Source organism: Mytilus edulis, chromosome 7, assembly GCF_963676685.1.
Source record: "Mytilus edulis chromosome 7, xbMytEdul2.2, whole genome shotgun sequence".
Lineage (NCBI taxonomy): Eukaryota > Metazoa > Mollusca > Bivalvia > Mytilida > Mytilidae > Mytilus > Mytilus edulis.
Genome location: NC_092350.1, coordinates 77484124 through 77490240, shown reverse-complemented (window position 1 = coordinate 77490240; position 6117 = coordinate 77484124). Strand labels below are relative to the sequence as shown.

Here is a 6117-nt window from a genome sequence, read left to right as displayed (position 1 = left end):
TACGTAAGATAATTAAATGCTAACTTCATTAGAAGTTGAAAAGATAGAGAAACTTACCGGACCTCCCGTTGTATAACCTAATGTTAAAAGGTTTTAGTGATAAAACTGACTGATGATGACAATTTCTCTTACAATTATCAGGCTGTTGTGATTTAAGAATAAATCTGACACGTTACTAACGAATATAATGAACTATCGTCTGCACACCTGGTAGTTACGATCTGACAATAGATGCTTGTTATACTGGGAAAATTCTATATATAATACATCACATATATATGTAATTGATTTTGTCTTCCTATACTCTATCTGAGGCCCGTTAGCCCGAAAATACGAGACGACTTTTTCTTAAAAGGGCCTTTAGTTTTGATAAATTGGAAAAGTTTTATAAAGAAATCTTAACTTTTATAATGTATATAAATGATCATCTTGATATTGTTTGTTTTGTTTCTTTGTGCCACATGTCATGTAATTAACGCCAATTCTTATTTGAAAATATATAAGTATAATTCGAATTTGAACTTCGATATATTTTAAATTTTCCAGATGCAGTAACATATTTTATAAATTTGGATTTGTGATGAAATTTCAAATGTGACCATGTTTCTGTCATCACTGCTTTTGCATGGCAGTATGCCTCCCTGTACCACTTTGTCAGTTTGTTGTTAAATTGAGAAATCCTGAACCTTTGTTTCCGAAAAATTATAACACTTCTTGGTAAATATAAATAATGAAACTGTTGAATTGCAATCGCATGTTTTGCCCACAATATATTGAATTGACGTAGAACTTCCAAACGGTTTACAGTACTAAATTTGTCCCACACATATGGACACAAATTTTACAATATCTGTTAATACTGTTAACTTTTTCTTTAACGTCATTTAGAAAAATAAAAAATCGTTATGTTGAAAGCGGTATTCACTGTTCCTAAAGTAGGAAAACAAAACCTATAAATGTTTCGAATGTGATAAGTTGCATTCCGTTTTCAATAATAGTCATCAAAGATACCAGGATTATAATTTATCAAAATAGTTATTTAAGCCAAACAAGAACAAAGTTGAAGAGCATTGACTGATTGAGGATAAAAAATTCCCCAAAAATGTGCCAAATACGGCTAAATTTGTCCCACACCGATGGACCTTCATTTTACAATATCTTTTAATACTTCTTGGTACTAAATCAGGAATAAGGTTATAATTCTTTGGGATTGGTTGGGCTTGCTCAGTTTCAAGTCAGATCGAATATTGGAAATCAATATTTTAATTTTGAGTAAAAAAAAAAAGTAAAGAGGTGGTATTACTCGATTTATTTCACTTGACTGGGCGGAGTTTAACCGGTTCGCTCATAATAAACCAGTCCATCTATAGATAGGTGTTTTAGGATAAACTCATCAATGAAGTGTCCAGTCATTGTTTTGTAAATTCCTTTGGTGACACTGATAGGTGATTAGAAATCAGTAATAATTATAACGGCAATCATCCTTATCGCACACATCTTCAAATAGACTGTCCTTATGCAAATTAAAACGTAAGCTCCGCCCGATCAGTTGAATTAACATTGGTAATATTTTATATTTCTGGAGTTGAAATAATTTAAACTTCAATCAGTAATTCAGTAAAAAAATTATCAAAAATACGTATTTATACTATTGTCTTAATGCTATTTTTGGTTGTACCCTCTCAAACATTTTATTTGGTGAGCCTTTGTCAAAGGTTATTCCAGGAGTTACTGCCAACCTGTACTCTATTCAAATTTTGTAAAGTAGGAGAACAAAACCTATAAATGTCTCGAATTTGATAAGTTGCATACCATTTACATTAAACTGATGTTGATAATTTGAAAAGCACCACGCTAAAAAATGTAAGCAATACTAACAAGACCCCCCTTCAAACAAAACTAGGGATGACCTTGGTGCTCCGGAAGGGTAATAACATCTTTCTTCACACTTGGATTTGCAATCACTTAAGCAACACGACGGGTGCCACATGTGGAGCAGGATCTGCTTACCCTTCCGGAGCACCTGAGATCACCCCTAGTTTTTGGTGGGGTTCGTGTTGTTTATTCTTTAGTTTTCTATGTTGTGTCGTGTGTACTATTGTTTTTCTGTTTGTCTTTTTTATTTTAAGTTATGGCGTTGTCAGTTTGTTTTAGATTTATGAGTTTGACTGTCCCTTTGGTATCTTTCGTCCCTCTTTTGTCCCGTCATCATGCCCACTTATTCGGTGATACGTATCATTGTTTGATGCTACAATTGAGGAAACGAAGAGAGATTGTGATTACTTTCGTGACACAGATATTCTATACCAGACAATCAACTTATGTGACGTATGCTAAACGTTCAAAATAATGACCTCAACTTTAGAACCTTTCTTATAATAGTTTCTTTTTCAGCAGCAATGAATAGAAACTGAAAAGTTCACAATTGGGATGTTGAAAGCATCTCCATTGACCCCAAACCAATTTCCATTATTAATTTCTGATAATTTAAGTCGATCAAGATATGAGAAAGACTTAATTTTTTTATTATACGACCGCAAAAAATTTTTTTGGTCGTATATTGGTATCACGTTGGCGTCATCGTCGTCGTCCGAATACTTTTGGTTTTGGCACTATAACTTTAGTTAAAGTAAATAGAAATCTATGGAATTTAAACACAAGGTTTATGACCACAAAAGGAAGGTTGGGATTGATTTTGGAAGTTTTGGTCCCAACAGTTTAGGAATTAGGGGCCAAAAAGGGCCAAAATAAGCATTTTTCTTGGTTTTCGCACCCTAACTTTAGTATAAGTAAATAGAAATCTATGAAATTTACACATAAGATTTAAGACTATAAAAGGAAGGTTGTGATTGATTTTGGCAGTTTAGGAATAAGGGGCCCAAAGGGTCCAAATTAAACTTTGTTTGATTTCATCAAAAATTGAATAATTGGGGTTCTTTGATATGCCTAATTAACTGTGTATGTAGATTCTTATTTTTTATCCAGTTTTCAAATTGGTCTACATTAAGGTCCAAAGGGTCCAAAATTAAACTTAGTTTGATTTTAACAAAAATTGAATCCTTGGGGTTCTTTGATATGCTGAATCTAAAAATGTACTTAGATTTTTGATTATTGGCCCAGTTTTCAAGTTGGTCCAAATCGGGGTCCAAAATTAAACTTTGTTTGATTTCATTAAAAATTGAATAATTGGGGTTCTTTGATATTCATCAAAAATTGAATAATTGGGGTTCTTTGATATGCCAAATCTAACTGTGTATGTAGATTCTTAACTTTTGGTCCCGTTTTCAAATTGGTCTACATTAAGGTCGAAAGGGTCCAAAATTAAACTTAGTTTGATTATAACAAAAATTGAATTCTGGGCTTCTTTGATATGCTGACTCTAAACATGTACTTAGATTTTTGTTTATGGGCCCAGTTTTCAAGTTGGTCCACATCAGGATAAAAAATTATTATATTAAGTATTGTGCAATAGCAAGACATTTTCAATTGCACAGTATTCAGCAATAGCAAGAAATCTTCAATTGCACAGTATTGTGCAATAACAAGAAAATTTCAATTGCACAGTATTGCGCAATAGCAAGAAATCTTCAATTGCACAGTATTGTGCAATAGCAAGTATTTTCAATTGCACAGTATTGCGCAATAGCAAGAAATATCTAATTGCACAATATTGCGCAATAGCAAGAAATTTTCAATTGGAGTTATCTTTCTGTGTCCAGAATAGTAGTTGAATCAACTTAAATCATTGTTTTATACAATATATAATGTATATTCACTTTTACTACCAGCTGATAAGTTACCATTTAGTGATAACAAGCACTTTTTTTTACATTTTAATATTTTATGATGTATTTAAATGAGTAGTTATTGTTGCAAACTCCTTTAGTAATTTTGAATTGAGATCAGTTTTGGAATAAGGGAAAGGGGGATGTGAAAAAAAATGGGGGTGGGGGGGGGGGGGGGGTCTGGGGGTTGTTAAATTTTTTCCCATTTCAGATTTCATAAATAAAAAGAAAATTTCTTCAAACATTTTTTTGAGAGGATTAATATTCAACAGCATAGTGAATTGCTCAGAGGCAAAAAACAAATTTTAAGTTTATTAGACCACAATCATTCTGTGTCAGAAACCTATGCTGTGTCAACTATTTAATCAAAATCCAAATTTAGAGCTGAATCCAGCTTGAATGTTGTGTCCATACTTGCCCCAACCGTTCACGGAGCATCTGGTTGTAAGTTCGATTGGATAAACACATTCAACATAGTCATCAAAAACGGTAAATAAATAATGAGATGACACTTTCTGTATTGCGGAACGTGAAATTAATGGATCCTGCTAGCTTCCTATCAATCTCCCGGTAAACTTCTGTATAAAGTCTGCCTCTTGTATGAAAGGTGAGCCAACATACACGCACGAAGGAGTCCCTCGTTAAGTATCTTTTATTTTACGTGAAGAAAAGGTTTATTATAATTTCGTTTTTGTAAAATTTTAAGTTTACTTAATTAACGGATGAAACAGTGATGTCAACGACTTTTGCAGTTGTTGATTAGATGTAAAAACAATCTCATGCAATCTTATAATTTAGAATTATGAATTTGCGTTTGTTTTTCTCGTGAATTTTCCTGTTAAGTGTTAAAGTATTATATATTATAGCTCTTAGCATGACAGTGACGAATTTACATTAAGTGTCTTCATAAATGGTTTCACGTATCAAATAAAGTTTAAAGAAAACCGAATTCTGTATATTTTTATCAAAACATGGTATTTTCTTTAACTGTAACTTGTGGTTAATATACATTGTTTGTTGTTTAAAAAAATTCACTATTTACACCCAAAACATCATTTGCATATTAATAACCTTAAACATGTTTGACATTTACAATATGACACCGTTTATGTTAAAATATAAAATATAATATTCTCCCACAAAAATGTGCCCCAGATAAGTCTCTTCGATTTTGAGAATGAATTATTTTTCATTCTTTTATGACACTACTCTTTCGCTCTGTAAACACAGCCATTTTCAAATTCCAATAGATCGATTTAAATGCTTTATCAAATAAAATGGCCACCTTTCGAAAACATGTCTTATAAGTCCGATTTGAAGTACAAAGTTCCGAATTTTCCGGTTAAAAGAGTTGAAATAATTATTGTTTCTTATTTAGTTGTATCAAGTGCAATTGAATTTTTCTTTACTGTATTTAGTTTTTTATATTTGACAATTTGAAAGTTGTCAAAATGTTTGGGTTATAAAGTCCGCTTTAAACACAAACAAATCCCAAGAATTTTCCACCTACTAGTACAGACATGTCAGTCGCTGTGTTGTTCTTCTGGACTCCAGGTCATCTAATTCTAAGTCGTCTAGCACTTTGGTTACCTTTCCCCTTTTCCCTTAATATTTAGCCTCCGTTGACAAACTTTGGGACAGATTCGTAGATATCGTCAGAGAAAACTCAGATTACTGAGTTTGCTTTTTTTGATTACATTTAAATGTGAGTTGTTTCAGATCTTCAAAAATTTGAAGTTTTAGATAAGTTTGTTTTATCTGTATGCGTCCATCTCGGCTTGAACAGGGAATAGCGAACGACACCATGAAATTTGTTCTCTTGGATAAACTATACTAGTATCTGCGGATTTTTCTCCATCAGAAACAGCTTTCATTTTGCTCTGAACATTTCTTACCTCTCTTACCTGCCAATGCGTACTTACCTAGATTATGTAGTAATTTTATTGTGTTAAAAAGGTGTCGAATGCTTTTGAAAAGTCTAGAATTGCAACATCAACTTCGTTACCAGCATTATATGATTTCATGATTTCATGAAGTAATGCAATATGACTTATAATTATTGTTGTAATTTCATGAAAAGCAAGACTCAAATCTATGATCAAGAAAGGCTAGTACCATGTGCTTGTTTCACTGTTTTACAGATGAAGACATAATGTTTGTTTTCTAATACGGATTTGTCTCCTTCCTTGAACACGCTTGAGATGTTTGCGTTACACTGTCTCTGGGTAGTGATGAAGTATGTATGGAATTATATGTGTATGTGTATATGAGTCCTGGTTACAATAGTGACCACTTCTGTGTTGAAATGAATTATCATTGATATGGTCATAAC

General features: G+C 32.4%; 1 protein-coding gene across 11 annotated transcripts in view; it reads left to right on the top strand.

The window, feature by feature from the left end:
- LOC139482270 (soluble guanylate cyclase 88E-like) overlaps positions 1 to 6117 on the top strand; it is a 240323-nt gene that overhangs the window by 84228 nt on the left and 149978 nt on the right. The gene's annotated exons all lie outside the window — the stretch shown is intronic.